Here is a 26,498-nt window from a genome sequence, read left to right on the forward strand (position 1 = left end):
TGGGCAATTTAGATATACCTGAGCAATACATAAATAAGAATACTCTTTTTAATCAGCAGGTGTGCTGTCTGCCTTTGTCTTCCCTAGTTTGATGTCAGTAGCCCTTACCGGCATAGTTTTTTTAATAAAAAAAAAACAAAACAACAACAACAACAAAAAAAACACTATAGAAACTTTTTTTATGACTAACTGTGCTGTCAAAAAAGTATTGCTTATATCAAAACTTAGGAAAATGAATGTAAAACCAAATTTTAGTGTAATGTTAGAGAGAGGCTTATAAATTTTCTTTGAAGGTTTTGCCTTACATAGTTTTAAATCGGTGAATCATCTGCATAAAAGTGTTGTGCTGCAATGTTTTCCTGCTTTAGTATTGGTAAAATGTGTTTCTGAAGGGACTAAATCTCAGTTTATTTGTATTTGAATGGCCAGACAATAAATATGTACTCAACTTGACATCCTTAAATCTACTGTGGTCTGAGCAACAAAGACCAAACCGGATTCCTTTTACAAACAACAGCTTTGCTTATTTTCCATCTTATCATCTTTGTCATACACTTTGATGAAAACTCTTCAGACACCACCCGCTCCATGACAAAGACTCAAGCGCCCCCCTGAAAAGACGCTAGTCCCTCTGAAGCTCTTTGCCAAAGCCTACAACCGCGGCCGGCCCTGTTTGGTCTCGAGCCACAAGTCTTTTATCACCTCCATCTTGAAAATAATCAAATTTCCATTTCTCCTCTGTGTTCTCCTCCTGACTGATTCCAGATGGGGGACTCTACCGCTCGATAAACAAACCATGAGGAACAGAGGCATGTCATTGCTTACAGATTCGGGTGCCAGTCTTAATTGCTTGTGGTCAGGCTTCAGTGTTGTGTATTTTAAACAGATTGCAGAGGGTCGTTCTTTTTAAATGAGGCAGCTAACAGCGCTTCAGGACAGAGCTAAAACAGACTATTATGATGGAGATAACAAGGAGCAAGCTGGAGCATCTGACAAATATATCCTTCCAAATTATGTTTGGATAATTATCCCACACCAGACATCATCCTGCCACTTTTTCTATCATTACCCAAAATTTCCATTTGTCCTGTGTGCTGAAACAGAAATTATCCCTAATCTGTAACATTTTTCCACATCCTTGGACTTCATTCTGCTGAAAGATGATTTAAATATTTAGAACTCCCACCTCCATTATGGGAACACTGGTGTACTCTGTTTCATAACTAATTAAAACTCCTAACATGGTTTTTTCTTTAACCTCTATTCGAATTGGGGCTCTCAACAGCTGGGAATCTGAGAGAATATCCCTGAAACCAAGAGGGGGACAATGGACAAAAAGTGCCCTTTTTACCAACAATCTTTAAATTTGAAATAAAGTATGAAATAACATGTAAAGAGAACTTTAAAATTTGCATTTGCTGCTGCTGCTACAGCCAATTATTGTAAAATAATACAGTTAACTATACAGTTAAAAGCAATTAATACATAGAAGCATAAATCTCAATGCTGTAAAGAGGAGGCTGGGGTGGAGGAGGTTACGCTTTCCCAGCAGCAGCAGCAACAGCATATGGCCCTGCGTGAACTAACGATAGGCTTCATTACATAACCATAAGGTAACATGACTGAAGGAGATCATTTTATAAGACTTACAACAGAGGATCATGCTTATAAATCTCCATAGTTTTCAGTATGTAAATCTGTGTATCATCTGCATAAAAGTAACATGCTGTATTGTTTTTCTGCTTTGTTATGGGTGGCCCATGTTACTCAGGGAACTAAATCTTCCTGTTTGTGTATTTAACTGGCAAGCTAATGAATATGTATTAGCCAATGTTAAGTCCAATTGCTATCCTTAGCATTCATCCCCCTCTAAATATCAATTACAGGGATTTACATATTTTTCTGATGTAATGTAAAACAATTAAATGCAAGGATGTTATTACCCATTACAAATTGCACTGCCATTGCAAAGCATTTCAAGAGGAGGGATGAGGACCATCTATGAGAATAGAACAAACTTTTAAAATAATTCTAAAAGCAGTTATGGTAATATTAAGTATCTGTGAGTACACAAATGTAAGTCTTTGTACTCATACTTGGTCTAGAAAAATGTGGTATAAGTGCATACCTAGTTAAAGGTGGCAAAATGGTGGAAAAAATGTTGGCAAAATGGCAAAAATGGGAGTAAAAAGGGGGAAAATGGGGAGCAAAAGTGATTGAAAAGGTTTAAAATGGCTTTAAAGTGGCAGAAGTGGAATTAAATGGCATTTTAAAGGTAGCAGGAATGGGCTGAAAATGGCAAAATTGGTGAAATAGGAATTAAAAAGTAGCAAAATGGGTTAAAGGTGGTAGAAATTGGTAAAAAAGAGGAAAGGAATAAGTGGACAGTGGCAAAATCTTACAGAAGTGGCAAAAACTGGCAGAAAAACTGATGAGAAGGATTGTAATTGGCAAAATGGGATTTAAGTGGCAAAAATGGATGTAACACATTGTGAAAAGGGGTTCAAATGGGCAAAAATGGGAGTAAAAAGTGGGGAAAATGGGCAGAACAGGGTGGATGACAGAGTTAAAATGGAAAAATGGCTAAGAAGTGGAAGAAATGTGTAGAAATGGGATATAAAATTTAGCAGAAATGGGTTAAAAATGGCAAAATTGGCTGTAAAGTGGCAGAAATGGGCGGAAAAATGATAAAGGAAAGGAATGGGTCAAAAATGACAAAAATGAATAAGTGGCAAGAACTGGAGAAAAAAAAGGTGAAAAGAGATTACAAGGGGCAAAGAGGGATTTAAGTGGCAACAACGGTGGTAACACACAGTAAAATGGGGTTAAAATTGAAATATGCACTGGAAAATAACCCCAACTTTACAGAAATAAAGTGTTTCATACTCATCCAAGCCTAACAAACAATGAAATATTTCATCATATTGATTTGGCTAATGCTTTGACTCAAACTGATTTATAATTCTGATCACACATACTTCATTCCAGGCCAAGTAACCATGACTGAACTCCAACAATAATACAGATGCTGTTCTCTTTCAGCAGCTGCAAATTAAAAGTTTTCTTTTAATCAACTATGAGGCTGAAAAACGAAGACAAAGCTGCCTTATTGGAATAAAAAAAAATCCCTTTTTGACATTTCTGACTGCAGTTCCTGCAAAATAATGCAAAATGCATGTAACTTTTCTGTCAGTGCAGTGTGAAAGAATTTGTGCACACACACAGGAATGTTACAATCAGCTGACAGAAGGTAGCAGGAGCGCCAAGGCAACATCTGGAGAATTCACCTGAGAGACTGTGTGACCATTTGTTTGCATTCATATGTGAGTTGTTACTGTTATTGTCTAACGTTTATAAGGAAAACACTGTTTCCACAGAGATTCCCTCCATCTAGAGGAGTTTTTAAGTCATATGTTGACAGAAGAGTTGTCAAAAGTTAATGAACAGACATTTGATTGTAAACAGGGTTTGTGTTACAAGAAAAGAATCCTGATTACAGCTTTATAATGGGAAGATTTCCTGCCTTGAAGCATATTAGATGTTTAGGACAAAACAAGAAGCTTTAGCTAAGGATGCTGCTATCACTTTTTCCCATCATGACCAATGACCAATCATCTGTGAGTGAAATCAGCCAATACTGAACCAGCTGTTATAGCAGCTGGTTTAGCATTTGACCTAGCTACCTAGCTTTGTTTGCTTTAGGACTGGATCAACTGCATGGGCAATCTCCAGTTCAACTAGAACTCTTCATGGGAGCTTCTACTTTGTGCTGTTTTAGTCTTGCAATATCTTTGGCACGAGATCTTGTCACACCTCTACTGTGTTGCCTTTTGTATTTAGCTAACTCGCTCAATAACTAGCTAGCTGTTTGAACCTGTATTTCAACATTGGATTGATATTTTTAAGTAACAGGACACTATGAAGTTTGGGGGATCTTACCTTGCCTGATCTGAGTGAAGGAGAAGTGTGACAGCAGCAGCAAAAGTGCTGCCATTAAGTTCAATCTGAATCAAAGTACAGATGCTGATGTGCTTTATATTTGCTGGCTAGCCTAAAAACGACACCAAACTCAGCTGTACCCATCATATTATTTGCAATCTACAGACCTAATGATCCATCCGTTTTCTTCCAGGGCTGGGTCAAGGTGGTAGAGAGCTTGCCAAGTCAACCCAGACATCCCTCTTCAGGGCAACATTTGCCTTTTCCTCCTGGGGGATCCTGAGGAATTCCCATGCCAGATCACTTTCTGAGTCCACCCTGAGGCCTCCTTCCAATTAGATATGTCTAGAAGACCTCCAAAGGGAGGCATGCCTGAACAGCCTTGACTTCAATGCCAAACAGAAGTGGCCCTTTTCTTGAGGTTCCCAGGAGGCTATTTTTCTTAACCGGCTAAACACGCATATTAAATTGCCTTTAAAGTCTAAAGGAGAAAATGTTCAAAAATAGTCTAATTCATCACAGGGTCATTTTGTCAATGCTGAGTAGAGTGTGGCTAAACTTAGCAGCTAGCTGCACCAGCAGATTAATATGATATTAATGTGGTTTTTCATCCCTTCAGCTGATTAGCTACACTAATTGCAAAATTGTAAAATTTACACTCAGCAGAGACCTTGCGGAAAGCTCTGGCAGAAAGGCACCGGCCATGTACTGAAGCTACAGTGGCTACCAGTTCTAAAAACCTTTAGAAATGTCATCTCAGTTTCTTAAATTAGCCTAGAATGGCTAAGCTACAAAAAAGTACAGAAATTGTCCCATTGAAAACTATTAATATGCCATTTTTGATCCCACATTTATATTAATATAAACTAACTTAATTTTGGACTAGGAGCTTTCGATTTTTAATTTTGCATTGTCCACAAGATGGCACTGCTTTTTCCCGTTCAAAGCATGCTGCAAAATTTCACAATATTTACTGTTTTCTGCAAGGGTGCCTCGAGACTTAAATGATAAAGTTTGTGGCTGTTGATGTTGGATATTGGTGTGTGTGTGTTTTATTTCAGTTTTTGTGATTTTTTTCTATTAAAAAAGTGGAGTTAAAATCCCCAAAATATAATTAATATTTGATATGTATATTTCAGGCTAAAATAGTTTAAAAGACTGACCTTTTTAAAAGTGGGGAAAAAACTGATATATTTTTACAGCTGATTTTAGGAAGCTGACATAGTTTGCCCTTAGGACCACAAGTGTGAGGTTTTCTCTTAAAAAACTAAAACAAAAAATAAGACCTAAAAATAAAAATAATCAAATTCTCCTTGAAATGTATTTTATGTTTTTTTTTTAAAAATAACTTTATTTATTGTTATTTTAACATATACAAAACATATGGCAAAATGAAGATCATGACATAAGTTCATGTATTTTATGTTTTTTGTTTTGTTTTGTTTTGTTTTTCTGATTAAAAAAAACAGTGGAGTTGTGTCAATATACTGGCCTTTAATGGGGTAAAAATCCCCAAAATTTAATCTATATTTGATTTGTATATTTCAGGCTGAAGTAGTTTTAAAAGACTGACTTGTTTGAATTAAATATATTTTATATATATATATATATATATAAGAGCAGTTTTTGTGAAGTGGCCTTTTTTGTCCTTATTTGACCTTATGGACAAATGTGTTAGGAAACTAACGGAACTCTTACGGTAAATCTAAAAGTCACATATGCTTACTGAAAATCAGTTTCTGATCAATCAGGGCATCTCTAGTTTTTAAAGAAACGTTTTGGCTTTTGTTGATAATGAGAAGCTTTGTGATTATTTTAAGGCCACACAGCGACATTAAGGTTTGTTAGCGATCAACCTAAAGAACATACAGATCAGTACAGAGTAGCAAATTCCATTTCTGAATTCAGTTTACAGCCCTTAAAATATTTACACACAATATATGGAATAAACTGTGTTTCCACAGAATGACTGCAAGAAAACACTAATTCATCCTGACAAAGACTGCAACCCTGGCTCTTTTAAGTAATATATAGACTCTGATTTATTTCTGTTTTTAGTGTTATTAATACTTGACTTTGGTTTGATGCATCACCTTGCAATTTTCCGTCCCTGCAGAGCAGCGTCTCATTACCTCAAATTCACAACCCCTTCACTCATATTCTGAGCAGATTCTGGAGCTCAGGCTGTTTTTCTTTCCTGCCTTCACTACCCTTTCTGTCTCCACATAGGTGATTTATCTCAGATCAATCAGCGAATAATGTTTATGCCTCTCTCCCACAGTTAAACTTATCTTGAGCGGAAGGAAAAAGCACCCCAATTTTCCCTGCACAAAGCTGGAAAATGAAACAAAATGGCACGTTTGCTCCACCCGATGTGGTTTCTCCAGCATTCCTTCACACCTACTCGATCTCTTTGCAGAGCGAGGGTCGGAGTCACCTTTGGAGACGTCCTCAACCTCAAACTAAACAAGTTAGCTGCTTCGTTTTAAGGTGGTAAAACATTTAAAATCCATGTTCCAGCTAACCACAGGAGGTAGAATCTGTATGTAATCTGCATGGCTGCACCTACACCTCCAGACTCTTTCATGCCTCTGCACACATCTCATTGACAGATTTTCCTTCTCCTGCAGCTCTGGGAACCACAACTCACCCAACGTCTGGCCACAATTTTCATTTCAAGCAATGATCGGGGAATTATTTTCCTATTAGTGTTGGGTTCTGTCAAAACAGAGTGTCTGCTTTAGCACTAAAAGTAAAGCAGAAGCAAAAAGCACTTCAGCTTTAAACAGAAGTTGTTTTTACATCTAGAGACAGAAAGAATCCGCAGAAACAAGACGGGGAAGAAAGCATTTTTGAATCTAGAAGTATTTACCCAGAAAAGAGCTTATTTTACATGACATGTTCCTCTATCTCTCACAGCAGGAAGGAAACACTTCAGAGGCTTTTTCAGGCTTCTCAAAGTTTTCGCCTGAACCTCCTGTGGTTTTTTTGCCACATTTCTTCTTCTTCTTCTCTCCCCTATTTGCGCTGGCTCTCGCAGGGACACTGTACGAGTGAGGGATTATTTTTATAGGCATTAACAACGTTTGGCCAATGATCAGATCTGATCACTTCCACTTTGCTTCAACCACAGACTCCAGTGGGGAATTCTGCAGTTTGCAGCTGCGTAAATAGATTTTGTGTACGGTGTGGAGAGCTGAACTCATCGTGCAAAAGACACATGGTGATTCATTTGATTTCACCTTCCTTTTTCTCTACAGGCCTAAGCAGGGGTGTAGTATGCATTCAGGGGGTACAAAACTTGCATTTAAGCATATTTTTAAAAAATATCTTATTATTTAGAGTATTTATTTTTCTATATTTTTTCCTCTAAAATGTACAGGAAGCTCACTACAAATAGTTAAGTGTCAAATATTGGCGTTTTTGGGTGATTCACAAGTTTCATATTTTAAAGAAGTAGTCCAAGGGGTTTTAGCTGATTGACTCCATTTTTTTTTCTTTTTTTTGCTCATACTAGACAACCTGGGGATTCAAAGTTGTGCTAACTGTGAGATTTCAGCATAGGGCAGGGCTGGGACCAGAGCCCAAATTTAAACTACTTTTTTGTGCAAATTTTGCAGTGAAAATACACCAATAATGCCTTATAATTTCTTAATGCTTATGTCAATCATCACCAAACTTCACAGATATGATCACACATTGATCCTGAATACATTCATACAACAATGGGTCATCAATGGGTCCAAATCCCAATAGGAAGTCCATGTTGCTTCATCTCAATTTCAAAATAAGGCATTTTTAATGGTGCACATTGTAACTTTAGTATACACTATTCTGTGATCTTCTGCTCTCTCTTGCAAGACGATGGTATCACACTCTACACACCCACATGCAAACATCTAATCAAAATGCCCCCTACTGGCAACAGGAAGTAACACAAATGGGTCATATCTTCATTCCTCTTATTGTGCTTAACCTACTGAGCTCTGATTTTGACAGAAAGGCCTGAATAATTGGCCATCATTGAAGGATGTCTCACTGGTGATGGTGAGCATTTCATTATCTCGCCAGTTTCACAGGAAGTATGTGTAACTGTCATACAAACATCTGATTTCCCTCAAATTCAGAATCAAGGTATGCCCCTTTAATCTCATCGTATCCAAGGTAGGCTAACATGTGAACTGATGGTACAGATGAGGACAAACTTATTAGACCCCCTGTGAGTGTAAGAAAGAGTAATATTGGCTTAAAATTGTCTTGACTCATTGAGTGCCAGCCCTTTTATAAAATGGAAAGTGGCTTGTGCCAGCGTTTTTGGCCATTTAGAGTCATCTTTCAAGACCCACAGAATATTTTGTACCATGATTCTGAAAACACCAAATAGCTCAAATGAACAAAGAAACTCTCTATTTCATCATGGAAGAAACCGTTTGTTTGTAGCTTGTCCCGTTCTTGCTTTTTCTGAACTTGAATAGAGGCTAGTTTTACCAAAAAGACCACTTTTTTTCTAGAATGCTGAGAAAAATGCATTATTGTGAAAGAGAGTCTGTCAAGCAGAACAGTGATTTGAATGTTATAATTTTTCCTTCAAAAACATAAAAGACATCTGAAAATTGTATTACAAATGTTATTTTATTGTAAAATAAATAACAATGCTTCCAGTCACTGTCATGCCATTCACACTCTGGAACTGAACAGCCTCCACGGGACCTCCCTATACGCCCACGTCCTCTCCTGCTTGTCGCTGTATGCATCCAGCTGGCGAGAGGCTGCCTTATTTCTCCGACGCGGGGGGGCTTGTGGCATTCTTTAGCCTCTTTGCTGGCCGAGGCAGATCAATACAAGCTCAGTGTCGGTTTCAATGAGTAAGTGATTTCTCAGGCAAAAGTTAAAAGTTTCTTCCAATGTCTATTTTTTAACTTTTAGCTTAGATTACCTCTGTAACGATCGGTCTGCTCTTTGACCCCAGGGTCTCCACCTCTGATGTTGGATCTACCATCACTTCCGACTGTAGTGTTCCGACTACGTATCCCAGAAGCCCCAAAATTACTCACAGGGAGCGTGAGAGCGCCCCCTTGTGCCAGCCGCCAAAAAAACACTTTGACGTATATATACATCAATAGCACTCAAGCGGTTTTTTTTTAAATGACGTATATACACGTCAATGGCACTCAAGCGTTGTTTTTAAATAATGTATATACACGTCAATGGCACTCAAGTGTTGTTTTTTAAATGATGTATATACATGTCAATGGCACTCAAGCGTTGTTTATTAAATGACATATACACGTCAATGGCACTCAAGCATTGTTTTTTAAATGACGTATATACACGTCAATGGCACTCAGTGAGTTAAATGTGGCAAAACTGGCTAAAAGTGAAAATGGAGTAACAGGCAAAAAATAGGTAGAATGTGTTTAAAATGGCACTAGTGGGTTGAAAGAGGCAAAAGGGGTTTAACAGAAGCAAAATAAATGGTGGAAAGTTGCAAAAGTTGCTTAGAAATTGTTATATAAGACAGGAAAAAAGGTGAAAAGGAGTTAAAGTAGCAAAATAAGTGTAAGAAAGAGGGCAAAGGTGGAAAAAACAGCAGAAGTAGTGAAAAAGGGTGGAAAATGGTAAAAATGTGTAGAAAGTGTTTAAAAATATGGAGAAAGTGGAAAAAATGGGTCAGAAGAGGTAAAACGGGCAAAAATTGGACAAAAAATGGCAGAAAAAGTGGCGAAAAGTGGTTATAAAGTGGCAAAATATAGGGAGAAAGTGGCAAAAGTGCGTTCATAGAGGCTAAAATGGGTAAAAAGTGGCAAAAATGTCAGAAAAAGTGGTGAAAATGGCTAAAAAGTGGCAAGAATATGTAAAAATGGGCACGTTGGTTAAAAGATAGGCAAAATTGATGAAACGCAGCTAATACCAGTGGCAAAACTGTAGCAAAGGAGGTGAAAAAGTGGCACAAATAAATATCTTCAACATCAGACCCAATAATGACTTAAAACACTTTTCAGCTTCAAAATGACTGTGAGCTAGGATGCTAGCATCAATGCTACTGATCCAACACATTGATATCATCAATAAATCTTAACTTGGAGGGGGGCTGGCCCTGCTGACAAGGTAAGATCTTGTGTCTCTACAGGAGCATATACCCCTGGTGGCTCAGATTAAGTGACATTATGGATAACTAGATCAAAATTGCAACTTCAGCTGAAATTGCATGGGGAACTGTGGAAGAACTGCTGAAAATAGCCAAAAGCACAAAAATACCTGAAAATAGCATAAAAATAGCATAAAAATAGCTGAAAATGGCAATAAAATGGCATTCAATTGCTACAAAAGGATAAAAATAGCTAAAAGTAGCCTAAGAAACTGAAAATAGCTTAAAAATAGCATAAATGGCATAAAAGTAGCTGAAAATGGCATTCAACAGCTATAAAAAGGATTTTAAAAAAGCTGAAAATAGCTTAAAAATAGCTGAAAGTAGCCTTAAAATTGCTGAAAATAGCCTAACAGTGGCTGAAAATGGCATTCAATGGCTAAAAAAGCATAGAAATAGCTTGAAAATAGCTGAAAATAGTGTAAAGCTGAAGAGTGCAACACCCTATTTGTGATGAATGTGAAATCATTGCTCAAAATATAGAATTTAGTTAACAAAAAAATTGAACACTGTCTTATTGACAGAGTAGCCTGAAGTAGGCTGAAGGTGTGTGAGATAGTGCTCAAGATTGTGGGGATATTGTTCACAGCAGTGTTACTTAACCCTAAGCCAAATTGTTGAAAAATACCTTTGCAAGAGCCACAATTTTACAGATATATTTCACAATATTTTAAAAATTATAAAAGTTAGAAATGAGAAAAGATATAGCAGTCGAATGATGAAGAAACTCAATTTTTTAAAGTTTAAACAATGTCGATACGACAAGGTATAAAGGAGGAGATAGCTGGCGCAGAATAATAATAATAATAAACAAAAAGGCCGACACAAATATCAATAGTGTGGATGCTCAACATCCCCACTAATCATCAAACCTGAAAAAGCAGCTTCAACTGTGTGATGTTGTGGCTGCCAGCCCTGTCAGTGGTGTTCAAATTCCAGGGTGGATGCACTTCAGCCACAACTCTTGGGTTTGGTTGGGTCTTTCTTAGAAGGATTTTGAAAGCACAACCTTTACTTAAAATCTTTGGCAGAAAGTCAAAATCTGCATCTTTTCTTCTTCTTTGGTGATGGCGCTCTCCACTGCTGCCAATAAATGTGATAAAAGCATGAAAACACTGAAAAGCTGCGGCACAAACTGACCACAAATACCTTGGAAAATCTGAGTTCAAACAAAAAACATCAAACACAGTGAAATGAAACACTCCAGAGGAGCTGTAATTGGTCAAACTTGGTAACTGATATTAAAAAGTAAGTATGTGGTGATTATTAAAGCTTTTAGAGAGGGGTTTTTAGGGTTTATTGCGGCTTTGATGACTGTTTCCCTGAAGTATTTTCTAATATTTACTCCATGTAATGCAGAGACTGCATCTGGGTTTGGGCTCTTTAAATTAGCTTTCTCCTATTTTTACACACATTTCAATTTATTGACATCATAAAAAGTCCCAGGACCATCGGGGTCTCCCTGCTACATGTATGCACGACCTGCCTGGTGACAGTAATGAGATATGACGACGATCCTGCAGAGCTTAATGTGTTATACAGCCACACTGTAAAATATGCCACTCAGAGAAAAAATATGATCCTCCCTTTCCCTTCTGTCCAGATGTTTTTGCAGCGCAGTATTTACGAGGGATAATAAGAAGTACGACTCTGTCTACTCAGGAGTTTAGATAAGAGATACTTTGCAGTAAATCTGCAAAATTTAAAGCTGCAGCTCCAGAGTTATGTTTTTAAACTAAACTGCCCCCTGCTGCAGACGAAAACAGTCAAAATGTTACAATATGTGGCAGAATATGAGAATAACAACATGTAGAAAAATGTTTTTGTGTCTGCCAATGCAAAAATCCCACAATGGCAGTCTGAATTTGATTAATATTTCATATTTGGAGGCTCCAGAGCTGTGCACGGTAGCTGCAGAGCACGGGGACACATGGCCTGGAATAACAGTGGCTGCAGCTGCGGGATCAAGAGACACATTCCCTCTGAGCTGCATAAACACTTCCTGTTCAGTAGGTGAGAACTGTGAAGGAGTCTGAGTGCGAGGCTGTGAGGGGAAAATACTGTCAGGGGACATTTAGAGAGCAACAAATCTATAAAGTTACAGACTGCTGACAGAGGCAGCTAATTAACTCCTGCATAGACTTTCCAGTATGGTCTTGGGGTCACAACATTTAACTTTGGAAAGTTTCTACACCTGCTGCTCTAAGGAGAGTTTCAGCATCTAAACAACAACAACAACAAATAAACATGATCTTTTTTTGCATCTCTTCTTAGGGATGACACAAATATTGATACCCAATATTTGATATAGCAGCTGATTTAATAGTCCATTAGTCTACTTGGCTTTGTCGTACTCTGAAACGTCTTATGGGAAATGGATCCATTGTAAAGTTAATCTGTGATAACCATATTTATATTCAACCTGAATAATAACAAACCTTATCAAAGTAACAAATCATGAATCTTATGTATTTGTTCATGCTGTAGAATAAAAGCATTTTGAAAATGTAAACCTCTTTTCTTGAAACACAATTACTATTTTTGGTAATGACAAAAGTGGAAAAGTGGTGAAAATTGGCTAGAAAAAAAATGGTATAAAGTGGCTACATAGTGGCAAAAATGGGTTAACAGCAGCAAAAATGGGCTAAGAAAGGCTAAAATGGGCAACATTGGTCAGAAAAATGGTGAAAAGCAGTTAAAAGTGGCAAAAAGGGTTGCAAGTGGCCAAAATTGGCTGAAAGAAAGAGGTAAAAAGTGGCTACATAGTGGCAAAAATAGGATGCCAGCAACAAAAATTGGCTAAGCAGGGCTAACACGTGCAAAATGGGCAGAAAAATTGTGAGAAGAAGTCAAAAAGTGGCAAAAAATTGTTTTAAAGTGGAAAAAATAGGACAAAAGAGACAAAAATGAGATAACAACAGCAAGCATTGGTTGAAAAAGGCTAAAAGGGGCAAATGTGGCAACAAAATTGGGTTAAATTTGCACCAAAAAAAAAAAAAAAAGAAAAGAGTGGCAAAATTGGCCAAAAGAAGAAGAAATGGGTTAATACCGATCAAAAGGGCAAACTGGGCAGAAAAAGCAGTTAAAAAGTGACAAAAATTAGTTTAACATGGTAAAAAAGGGCAAAGAGTGGCAAAATGGGATAACTGCAACAGAAATAGGCTAAGGGGCAAAAATGGGAAGAAAAATGGTAAAAAGCAGTTAAAAAGAGGCAAAAAAATGGGTTTCGAGTGGCAAAAATTGGTTGAAAACAAATCGTTAAAAGTGGCTACAAAGTGGCCAAAATGGTATGACAGCAGCAAAAATTGTCTAAGGAAGGCTAAAAGGGGCAAAAACGGGCAAAAAATAAATGGTGAAAGCAGTTAAAATGTGGCAAGAAATGGGTTTAAAGTGGCAAAAAATAGGCAAAGAGTGGCAAAATGGGTTAAAAGAGTCAAAAATGGGAAAACAGCAGCAAAAATGGGCTAAGAATTGCAAATTGGGGGGGGGGGGTATCCTTGCTCAACAGATTAAAAAAGAAGCAATTGCAACAAGTATCCAACAATTTTGTGAATTAACTAACACAGCTATGGACAGACTGAAAAATGTATTTAGCCATTTCAATAGACTAAACAGTAAAAATAGTCTAAAAGACGTAAAGTCTCAGAACATTAACTTAGTTGCAACTCAAAGAAATATTTATTAATGCAAGGTAAAATAAAAAAATCACCTCCAAATAACTGTATTTATTCAAGTTTTTTCCATAACATAGATTTCTTTTAATTAAGATGTATATAACTCCATCATGATGAAGTTTTTCAATTTAGTAGCACTGTCAAATGATTAAAATTTATGAATCTAATCATCAATTTTTTATAATTAATTACTTAATGTCCTTATAGTCAATTACACTGTTTAAAATGGGTTTTGTTTCATTCTGGATTTTGTATTGTCTTAAACTAAGGGTCACTGACTTCCTGTTTTGACACAGATCTTCTTTTAATAAAATAAATAAATAAATAATATCACCTTAATTTATTAAGCACTTATTAAAGCAAGGTTTCAAAGTGCTTTACAAAATATTTCGATTAAAACAAGATTAAAACAAGGACAGATTAAAATATTAAAAGTAAAGCAGCAGGATGAAATATGTTCAAGATTACAGGGATAAATACACATTAAATAAATCCCATAATTAACATGGATTTTAAATGAAAAAAGCCTTCCTATAAAAATATTTTTTAAGCATGGAATTAAAAACAGGAGTGTGTGTCAGCCTTTGGGTTTTAGGGGCTCTAACAGCAAATGTTTGTTGCCATTCTTGACCTGGGAACACCAAATAAACTGGCTCTTAGGGATCTTGAATTATGATTTTGGGTATAGGGAGTTCAAAGTTCAGTGACATGAGAAGAGTCCAGACCATGTTGTACTTTAAAAGTTTATAGAATAATCTTAAATCAATCAATGGAGGGAAGAGAGGATTGAAGCGATGTGGGAGTTATGGTTTGTGTTTGTTAATATTCAAGCAGCTTTATTTCAATATAAAGTAAGGAACTTTGATCAAGGATTATGATGTGAACTTTAACTCAGAAAGAAGGAACTTGGTATGAATTAAAAAGGAAAAAGGGGAAATGTTTGATAACACAAAATGACTTCTGATTTGTTCAAAGTGAGCAGTGGTGGACTTATTTGACATCCCTGTGGCTACAGGAAGAAGCTTAAATGGCTAAAGTTAAAGTGTGCTTAAAGGGACAATAAAACATGCATATTATTATAGACCTTAATGGCATCACGATTAATGATAACATCTCTATTATTCATCTCTGCCTATTAATCACTCAGTTGTCTGGATCAATGTAATTCTGGTTTGATTTGATTTGATTTATTTGGCAATTACTCTATAGAATCTGACTACACTGCACACACAGTGCTTCTCTCAGCTGCAGACACCACAGTATTGACCACAGGTGATCAGATTGGAGCAAGCTTTTTTGGCGAATAACTACCATTTCATTGTGATATATCTGACCAGCTTTATGCTATAAAGGAGGAGGCTGGGGTGGAGGAGGTTAAGCTTTGCCAGCAGCAGCAGTGTGGTGCATCAGCATAAATGCAAGCAGGGATTGGTAAGACGCATTTAAATACACTGCTGTGTTGAGAGAAAGAGCTGTGATTGGTTACGGGAATGAATACTTACATTTTATCATATTGTTGATGAGGGTTAAACATGATTAATAATACCACTTATGTTTGTATATTAACAAAGAAGCTAAGACCAGGCTGTGGTTACCTTAGTTAAGCATAATGACTGGGGAAAAAGGAGTTAAGCTAGCTGAATAAGCTCTCTAAATGTCATAAAATGCTTACCTTTTCCATGTTTTTTATCAGCTTATTCAAGTGTGGCTCTTTCTTTAAACACAGTGGTCTATTTAAATACTTCTCACTAATCCCTGCTTGCATTAATGCTGATGCACTACAATGCTGCTGCTGCTGGAACAGCTTAACCTCCACCTCCACCCCAGCCGCCTCCTTTATAGCATAAATCTGTAACTTTTGAAATAATTTCATCATATTTATACGCATTTGAAAGTCAAAGCAGAGCCTTCTCTGCCAAGTAAAACTGTATATTCATTTTGCAATCTTGTACTCTTTCATATCATGAAACTGGTATATAAACACCCCTAAAGCATCTTGATTTAGAAAATCTTATACTGTCTTTAATCCCCTTCATTCTGAGGCCCTTACCCAGAAAATTATTCACTTTTGGAGATCAAAGCTGATCTTTCTGCTGGCTGACCTTACCGAAGACTGGCGTTCCCCTCCTGTTTTTGTTCGTCTTGTCTTGAATTAAAAGCCTTACATAATTAAAAACTGTCTTATTAGAGAGATAGAAAATGTGGTCAGCTCTGATGTGCTCCGTGGTTATGAAAATAATCTCCCTCTTAATGCCGGCCTCACACTCCAGAGACGTTCAGCCAAAATTCTCTGACCAAAACTCCAAAAGAGTTCACATGAGAAGCTCCAGCTCCCCTCAGGCTGTTGGACACAGAGTGAAAAATGACAAAACTATGCTGCAATGTTTGCGAGGACTTGTGTTGAATGTCGATTACAAAGCAACACAGAGATCTTGGTGATTTCGCCAATCTTGCTATAATATAAAGTGGTGTAACTTATGATTTCTGTTTGCAGAAGAATGAGGGAAAACATGGAAAAAGCGTGCAAGCAAACAGCCCCTGAAAACGCTGTAAAGTCTGGTCGTTCTGGATTGCTTCACTCCCACAAAACAGTCACTTAAAAACCAAAAACACTGCCTCAAAACCTAACGAATAAGAGATTTTCTTGAATCTGCAAAACCATGTCCTGTGAGTCTCCACGTTTCTGCAGCCTAAGCTCTGATTGTCAAAACAACATTCTGCTGACGCCGACAATCCTCAACGATTACATTACAAGTTTTACGGTAATCAAAAGCAATCAGCAACCTAATTGTGCCACTTGTTCAACCTCAGCTACCACATTTTCCCCTAATTAAGAGTTTCCTCCAAGAGTACACAGCTGCAAATAATCCGACAAAGTTTCCACAACTTGAGCATTTTTTAATGCAGCTTATCACCTCAACTTATAACATGTCTGCAAAGCTCATTAGCATCATGCATGGTTCCATCAATGACTTTTAGCTACTTTTGCATGCATGTTACAGCATTCCCACCCACATATAAGAGAAACAGAGCCACAGTAAGTCCAGCAGCTTCAGCTTGGACATGTTTAACATTGTGATAAATCCATGTCGGGTGTGAAGCAGGGATTCCTGAGTGTTTCCTGGCAGGTGCACGCTTGCATTTCTCTGTGTGGTCATTTTGCATGGAATGACAGCATTATTAAAGCGTTTAAAGTTTAATTATATTTGCCTTGTTGCAGCAGAGGTCACATTTGGGCTCGAACTCAGGGTCAAAAGCGATGACTTCAGCATGCTTAAGGCAGAAAATATGAAGAAAAAGTTGGGTAAATGGTCTCTGTAGCACAAAACTTTCCATGTCTGAGTCATTTTTCAGAGCCGCTCTCTTAAACTGACTATAATTCTATTTTCTCTAATTTATGTTGGACACTAAGCCGCTTTTTTCTTCAACATCTGCATGATAAAAACGACACACTTGTGCCTCTCAGATGAAGAAAATGCAACTTAAATTTAAAAAAATGTCAAGCTATTCTGTTAACTGGTGCTAAATCCAGTCAAGATGCTGCACCATGCATTGATTTTAACAAGCTTAAGACGGAGTTATTCCTCCCAGGTGTCTCTTTTTGGATTTTTGTTGCATTTGGAGACCCGTCAAACACTATCTGCAGAGACTTCTGTCAGAAGCAGTGAGCTGTGTGAGCAGGAAAAACTTTTAAGGTTAAATAATGACTTTGCTCCTGTTTTCCTCTCCTCTCCAAAAATCTGCTTCCAAGAATGCAGGAAAAACGTGACTGAAGAAGAAAAAAAGGCATCACAACTGGACAAACACGCAAGAAAAGCACAAATAGTAAGCTTGATCATGTCTGCAGAGCTAAATAGTGTGTCCAAAAACACTGACCTAGCAGCTGTGCCAATGAAAACATCATCAAATCCTGCCGTGCCAGTGGTGACGCATCACTTACCTTTATGTGTGCGTGCTGCTGCTGCAGGTTGGAAGTATCACACAGCTTTGAGGAGTTTGGGACAGACGCTGAACAGCAGCCTTGGTGAGGGTTTGGCTTTTATCTGCAGGTGGGTGGAGCTGCAGCACGGCCAGGATCTGTGCATGTATGTGAGACACGGAGAGAGGAAAACAAAGAAAAAAAAGGATCAGTATGAGTGAGACACAACTACTGGGGTTGTGTGTTTGCAGCATGAGAAGTAAGAAGACAGACAAACAAAAGAAGGAGCTCATTCTAGTGCACAATCGCTGATCATGAGGAGGAAGATTCTCGTTTGTCTTGGACGTCTCGATGCATTCTTCGCATGCAGAAAAGATTTAAGGGCAGGGTCTCACTTTGGTTTTGGCAGAGGTCAAGATCTAGCCGAGAGGAGAGATGTGCTGTCAGGCTACCACTGTACACACACAGTAGTCTACAAAACAATCCAACCGCAACGTCCATTAGAAACTTTTCTCCAGCCTCTGACTAAAGCGTATAATGCAACTTTCCTAGAAAAATAATGTCTTCAGAGCTGTAAAGTTCTCCTAATACTGTATTTTATCTGCTACAGACAACACCACAGACCTTGTAACTTTTCATATGCACTTGGAAATGCAGTAAAAGTTACCCATGGACTTGCCCACTAAATATTATTTTATTTAAGCTCTTAAAAAGCAAAAACGACAAATCTCCACTCAAAAACAGCAGGACATGCTGGCATTAGCATTGCATTTCTTGCAGTGACTTTTCCATGCAAACAAATCTGAAGCACACCATGGTGCTTTGAGCTAATTGCTAACCTTATCATTACTGTAGCATCAAAAATAGGTATGTTAAATACTTTACAGCCATGCTAACTGCTTTGCACTGCTTTTTTAATGCTCATCATGTGAGTCATCCTAGTCTAGCTAATATGCAAATACTTCAAATGTTGACCATGTTTATTTACTTGATTTAATGTTAAGTAAGCATATTGGCAAGTTCATAATTAAATAAATGTATAAGCTAGGTAACATTTTTAATGTTTAACATGTCCAACATCCCAAGTTAGGCATATGGATGCTAACATCTCTCATTTTACCACGTCAGAGTTTAGCATACTAGCATGCTAACCTTTGCTTAATGGATACCATGTTTGTTGCAGAAGCAGCGTATTGACATGCTAACATTTGAAGTATTTTGACAGTTTCCAATCTAACTTGATGTATTAACATACTAACAGTTCTCATTTTATCACATTCATTGTCTCAGTTTAGCATACAAAGTTTTGTAGTTTTTAGACAGTTTCCCATTAACTTGGTGAATTAGCATGCTACCATCTCTCATTTTACCATGTTTATCGTCTTAGTTTAGCATACTAGCATGCTAGATTTCTAATGGAAAACAAGGCACTGTGGTATTTGAGCATATTAGCATGCTAACATTTTAAGTATTTTGATAGTTTTCCATCTAACTTTACATATTAGCATGCTAACATCTCTCATTTTACCATGCTCACTGTCTTAGTTTAGCATAGCAGCATGCTAACCTTTGTTTAATGGGTACCATGTTAACTAAAGTAGTTAATCATATTAGCATATAAACAACTGACGTTTTAAGATAGTTTCCCATCTAACTTGTTTTATTAGCATGCTAACAGCTCTCATTTAACCATGCTCATTGTCTAAGTTTAGCATACCAGCATGCTAACCTTTTTCATGGATACTACTATGTTCACTGTAGTAGTGACGCATATTAGCATGCTAACATTTGAAGTATTTAAAAAGTTTCCCGTCTAACTTTGTGTATTAGCATGCTAACATCTCTTGTTTTACCATGTTCAGTGTCATAGTTTAGCATACTAGCATGCTAACCTTTTTAAATGGATAGCATGTTCATGGTAGTAGTTAAGCATGTTAGCATGCTAACATTTGAAGTATTTAGAGAGTTTTCCATCTAACTTTGTGTATTAGCATGCCAGCATCTCTTAATTAACCATATTCATCGTCCAAGTTTAGCATACCAGCATGCTAAATTCTTTTAAAGGATACCATGTTCACTGTAGTAGTGACGCATATTAGCATGCTAACATTTGAAGTATTTAGACAGTTTCCCGTCTAACTTTGTGTATTAGCATGCTAACATCTCTTATTATACCATGTTCAGAGTCATAGTTTAGCATACTAGCATGCTAACCTTTTTAAATGGATAGCATGTTCATGGTAGTAGTTAAGCATGCTAACATTTTAACTATTTAGACAGTTTCCCATCTAACTTGGTGTACTAGCGTGCAGGATATTAGCATGTTCTATGTTCATCATCTGGTTAAGTATAGTAGCATGTAAAATCCTGTTTCTCATATTAGCATGCTGATATCTTTTATTTTACTATGTTGCAAAACCATATCATAAGATATAAAATATTAACCTACATTTTTACAGCATATAAAGAGAATTACTTTGAAGAGACATTACCATTGACTGGAAAGCCTCTGCAGTCACAAAGTACTTTTAACAAGTTCCCAGTGTATGCTATATTTTTGAGCAGGCATTTGTTAAGTCACCTATATTTTCTTTTCTACTACTCATCTATAATTGTACACTGTAACCCTCCAAATGCTTTCTTAGGATCCTTTCTACTCCAAAGGCACTGATATTTTCTTATAATCATGGATTAACTGGTAACAGTGTCACCAGTTAATCCAACACCAGTTAAACCATGACACCGGTTCTATACATAATACAAAATTAGAGGTAACAGTTGACATTTAAGTCATTCAGATTATTTCTAATTCATATCATGCTGACCATGTTGGTTCAGCAGTCTAGTACACTGAAACTTGAAGAGATTATAATGTTCTTCATCAACAAAACGCACTCCTCTCTTACATTCAGAGTTTTTCATTCATTTGACCAGATGTAACTCTGACAAGTCTGTGATCTCAGGCCAATGACGCAGAAAGGATTGGAAAAGGAAAAGTCTAATGCCAAACTTTTCCTAATGAAAGCATTGCTGAAATATTTGCATCCCACCCAAACATTTTTCAAAGCCCAATTCAACAAAAAGCTGAAAAATCACCCGATCTGAGAAGCCTGGTTTGCACGTTCATGTGGCTATGCCCTCTCATGGGATTCCTCCCCAGAGATTTGGGTGTAAAATGGCAAAAATACTTAAGTATTTGGTGAATTCTTCACTGTGTGGAAGTAAGAAGTAGAGACAGAAAGGGGAGAAAATTCTCACTCTGCACAGCTGGTTCACATTTGAGACGTTATTCTTTGTGTTTTTGTTTGTGTTGCTATTTTAGTTCTTTAACATGCTCTATTCTGCTTTTAAAGAAAACATTTGGTTTCCCTCACAGATGGATTTCACTGTCAGCTTATAGGGGCTGAAATTCACCTCGCTAATATGAGCTTGTTAAAGTAATTTACAATGCAAACAGCCATTTGACATGCATAGAAATATGCTCATTTTTACATACAGTATCTCCCTTGTTTCGTCTGAAACTTTGACCACTTTCTCTGCAGTTTTCTTTACCTGACCTGTACTCATTAGGTTCAGTTTCTTAAAGTCTGGTGAGCAGCAAATTGAATCCTCCAGAGAGAGCGAACAGTCAGCTGTGTGGAAATTCTGACCCTACACCTGTTGACATGCAGGCTTCCTTTTCATGTTGTCGTTAACCTGCAGCTCAGATCTCGAGGCCAAGCTGCTGAAACAATTTGAAAAGTGCTGAAAACCCTGGAAATGTCTCCTATTACTCCCTGCATCCTGTTCAGCAATGAGCTTTCTTTAATCTTCAAGTTTGCAGCCTGTAGTCATGAGTAAAACCAACAGGTGGATGCATTGTAACAAGAGCATGAATTTGATTTGTGTTTCCCATGAAGCAATTTCATCACATTGTCCATTTCTCCTTTGATAATTGAAGGCAGAGGAATAATTACGTTATACTATTTGAGGTTTAGCAGATGCCAATTAAATATTTTAATTTTTAAAGGTTAAAAATCCACAAAATATAAATATTTGATTTGTATATTTCAGGCTGAAGTACTTTTAAAAGACTGACTCATTTAAAGTGGAAAAAAACTATGTATAATATTTTACAGCAGGTTTTGGGAGTTGGACATTTTTTGTCCTTAATAACACGAGTGTAAGTTTTTTTTTTTTTTTTAATCTGACACAGCAAAAAAAATAAATTACATATAAACATATAAAAATCAGAGCCAACCATGACCACATCTCCTAATAATCTGAATGATCAAATGATAGTTGAAATCTTTTCTATGGAATTTTTTTTCATATAAAAAACTGTGGAGTTCTGTAAATATACTGACTTTTAAAGGGTTAAAATCCCCAATATATAATATTTTTTATATGTATATTCCAGGTTGAAGTAGTTTTTAAAGAATGACTCATTCAAAGTAGAAAAATATAAATATATATTATTTTTACAGCAGGTTTTGGGAAGTGGACATTTGTTGTCCTAAGGACCACAAGTGTGATTTTTAATTTTTTTTTTTTCAAATCTGAGAGAGCCAAATAAATAAATCATCAAAACCAGTGCCAATCACTGACTGATCTCAGGACCTGATAATTTCAATCATCAAATACACCTTGAAGTATTTCTAATAGAAATTATTATTACTATTTTCTTTTCATTTACGAAACAGTGGAGTTGTGTAAACATACTGACCGTTAAGGGGTTGAAATCCCCCAAATAAAATTATTTTTTATATGTTTGTATCAAGCTGAAGTAGTTTTTAACGATGGTTTCATTTTGCAAAATAAATACATTAATAAATAATTCATCAAAATCAGTGGCAATCATTGACTCATCTCAAGGCCTGATCATTTTATTGATCAAATACTCCTTGAAATATTTTTAATGGAAACTATTATTATAATTTAGTTGTTTTCATTTAAAAACAGTGGAGTTGTGTAAACATACTGAGCTTGAAAGGGTTAAAATCCCTATTATATAATAATTATTATAGATGTACATTTCAGGCTAAAGTAGTTTTCAAAGATTGACTCATTTAAAAAAAAAAAAAAAAAAAAAAATATATATATATATATATATATATATATATATATATATATATATATATAATTTTTACTAAGGGTTTTGGGAAGTGGACTTTTTTTTTTTTAACTCAGGACCACAACAGTGAGGTTTTTTTTTTTTTCAAATCTGACACAGCAAAAAAAAAATAAAAATAAAAAAAATTTAAAAAAAGAAAGAAAACAGCAAAATGACTGATCCCTCTCAAATCCAATACTCCTTGTATGTTATGAAAATTATTTTTGCATTTTTTTTAATATAAAACAGTGGAGTTGTGTAAACATACTGACCTTTAAAGGGTTAAAATCACCAATATAAAATAATTTTCTTTGATGTATATTTCAGGCTGGAGCAGTTTTTAAAGAATGACTCATTATAAGTGGAAAAATATCTTAATATATATTATTTTTACAGCAGGTTCTGGGAAGTGGAAAAGAAAAAAAAGAAAAGGAAAGAAAAAGAAAGAAAAAATCACTGACCTGGGCCTGATTATAATAATCAAATACTCCTTGAAATGTAGGCTATGAAAATCATTTTAGGTTTTTTTTTGTTTGTTTTTTTTGTTTTTCAATAAAACAGTGGAGTTGTGTAAACATACTGGCCTTTAAAGGGTGAAGAAACAAAAAATTGAATTGAAGTAGTTTTAAAAGACTGGTTTGTTTAAAGTGTAAAAAAATGTAAATATTATTTTTACAGCAGTTTCAAAAATCCCTGCAAGCTTTATCATAATCTTTACCAGTGTAATCTGGATATATTTTTATGATCAGCATTTGAAAAAGAAGCACTTTTAAAAGTGCAGAAAGTACTTGGTAAAATGCAAAACACAGCAATATATCCACTAAGTGCAACAACCTATAGGTATTCAGAGAAAGGAAACTACAAAAACACATCCACACTGTTCCTCAGACCTCATCCATCATGCATGGCCTTGACTATGATCAAATTTAAGGCATTGTGGATAGATTTAAGGAGCTCTCTGTGGATTTCCTGCCATCAGAGAACCTTAAAACATTCATACATCAAGCTTATATGGGGGAGTTTCCTTTTGCCACCCTTTTTAGACAATTAAGGTAGGAATTTGGATACTTAAGCTTTTAAAGGCATTTTCTAAGTAAGTTTAAAAGAATTAAAGGTGAAAACATGTTTTGGTGCACTGGAACATGACTGAAAATGACTAAAAGAGCTCTGTCTTTCTTCCTTAGTCTGTTTTTTGTCCCATTCTTCAGGATCTTGGCTCCAAAAGGACTGCATCCATCAACAGATGCAAGTCCTGACTGTAGTTACATGATGTCATTACAGTAATCTAGCAAGCTAAATACCAGGTAAAGCTGTGGGGAAAAATGGTTAATTGTCCGATGTAAAGAAGCAGATCTGTGTGAGGTTTAAGCTCCCAATCACAACATGAACAAGGTGAACAAGGTAAATACATCTATCGTCTCTGTCTGCTGTACTTCCTCTACCAGCAAACACCCTGATTCCCGCTGGAAACGGTTAGTGGATGCAGAGTCAAGCTGTTCGCTCTCTCATGACAACCTCTGAATTTTTCTGTCTGGCTGTTAATCCGCTAGACTCAGAGCCTGCTTTGAAACTCTGATGTTCCTCTCCTTGTTTGGTTGACGGTTTCAGAGTCTGGCAGAGCAGCAGGATGCCAAAAGGTCCAGGAGTCGACAGCTTGTCTTCATCCCCTCCTTAAAGCCAGTGGGCTGTGTACGGTCTGGCAGAAAGTTTCCCAAAGAAAATCATTTAGCCCTCACAGTTTCCCCTCGTAGCTCTTGAGTCTTTCTCAGTGTACAGAAACTGGCACAGCTGAGTGACAGATAGCAGCTGAGTGAAATCATGAAACCACTTAATTGGCTGAGAAGTGAACAGAAATGCCAGTGGCTCTGTGAGGCTGTACAGGATTTTAAACGTGCTTATAAAGGTCATGTTAACACTGATCTTTAGCTGGCCTCAGCAGAGTCGCACTAGCTTGTGTTATTAATCAACCAACTTAAAGTTAATGCTTCTTTAGGTCAGGTTAGGTATGGGAGCATATACTGGTACTGCACTTCACGCGTCAGCCTTGGTCCTGTACTGCTCTGGCCTCCAAGTCTGCCAGGCCCCAACTCTCCAGGTGTCTTCTCAGCTGATCGCTCAGTGCTGCTTTAGCTAGCTGACAAGTCTGATAGCAAGGAGTTTAAGAGATCCTAGGAAGACTTTGTGCCATTCACTTTTTTTTATGTTTCAAGCCATTATGGCTGTGTTGAATAAACAAAGCTCAAATTTGCCGGAGGACATTAATTTTTATTTATTTTTTTTTAGGATTTTGATCTCAGTTCCTTAAATTAGCCTAAAACGGCTTAGCTACATAAAAACCGACACATTTCCTCCTAAGGACCAAAAATGTCCCATTGAAAATGACATTTTTGATCCCACATTTATCCTAACGAAATCTAATGCATTCCTTTATGTTAAGATCTCACTTTGGACTACCAGCTTTCAAATTCTAATTTTTATATCTGTCCACCACATGGCGCTACTTTTCCCATTCAAAGCGTGCCTCAAAATTTCACACTTTTTACTGTTTACTGCAAGAGTGCCTTGCTACTGAAATTATAAGTGTGTGTCATGGCTGATGTAGGATAATGGTGTGTGTGTAAAAAAAAAGTGTGCGTGTGTATTCTATTTGAGTGCTTTTGATTTTGTTCTATTAAAAACAGTGGAGTCGTGTATGTGTAAAAAATATTCATATACTTTAAAACATTTTTACATTTGATATTAGGAAGCGGACATTTTTTGTCCTTAAGACCATGAGTGTGAGTTTATTTTAAACCTTACACTGCAAAAAAATTAACGATGCATCAAAATCAATGTTGATGCCAGTCACTGACCACTCTCATAATGATATTAATATAATACTCCACGAAATGTACTTAAAGGAATTATTTTTTGTGTTTTTCTCTGATAACAAAACAATAGAGTTGTGTAAACATACTGGATTCATACAGGACTATAAAGGGTTACCATCCCCAAAATATGATAAATATTTGATATGTATGTTTCAGGCTAAAGTAGTTTAAAAGATTTACCTGCTTAAAGAGGAAAAAAATGAACATATTTTTAATGCAGTTTTTGGGAAGAAGACATTCTTTGTCCTTAGGACCACAAGTGTGAGTTTTTATAAATCTGACACTGCCAAAACAACAACAACAACAACAAAAAAAAACAAAAAAAAAAACAAAAAACAAAAAACAATGCACTTAAATCAATATTGCTGCCAATCAATGACCAATCTCAGGACTTAATGATAACATTAATATAATACTCCTTGAAATTAATTGATGGAAATATTTTTTTTTCTTTTTTTCTGATAACAAAACAGTGGAGTTGTGGAAATATACTGGCCTTTAAAGGGCCAAAATCTCAAAAAATATAATCAATATTGAACATTTTATGTCTCAAGCTGAAGTAGTTTAAAATGTAGATTCATTTAAAGAGGAAAAAATGAACATAAATTAATTTTACAGCAGTTTTTGGGTAGCGGACATTTTTTGTCCTTAGGACCACGAGTGTGAGTTTTTGTAAATCTGACACCGTAAAAAAAAAAAAAAAAAAAAAAAACCAAACAAACAAAACAAAACAAAACAAAACAAAACAAAACAAAACAAAACAAAACAAAAAAATGCACTCAAATCAATGTTGCGGCCAATCAATGACCCATCTCAGGGCCTAATAATAATAATAATCAAATACTCCTTGAAATGT

The 26,498-nt window shown here is 36.3% G+C and overlaps 1 protein-coding gene across 3 annotated transcripts in view; it reads right to left on the bottom strand.

Annotated features, from left to right (window-relative positions):
- LOC121506494 (collagen alpha-1(VIII) chain-like) overlaps positions 1 to 26,498 on the bottom strand; it is a 131,170-nt gene that overhangs the window by 17,339 nt on the left and 87,333 nt on the right. For all 3 annotated transcript variants that reach the window (XM_041782334.1, XM_041782333.1, XM_041782335.1), the window contains one exon: positions 17,702 to 17,838. The gene's annotated coding sequence lies outside the window, so the exon portion shown is untranslated. The remainder of the gene's footprint in view (positions 1 to 17,701; positions 17,839 to 26,498) is intronic.

The sequence above is a fragment of the Cheilinus undulatus genome, linkage group 24 (genome assembly GCF_018320785.1).
Source record: "Cheilinus undulatus linkage group 24, ASM1832078v1, whole genome shotgun sequence".
NCBI classification, from domain to species: domain Eukaryota; kingdom Metazoa; phylum Chordata; class Actinopteri; order Labriformes; family Labridae; genus Cheilinus; species Cheilinus undulatus.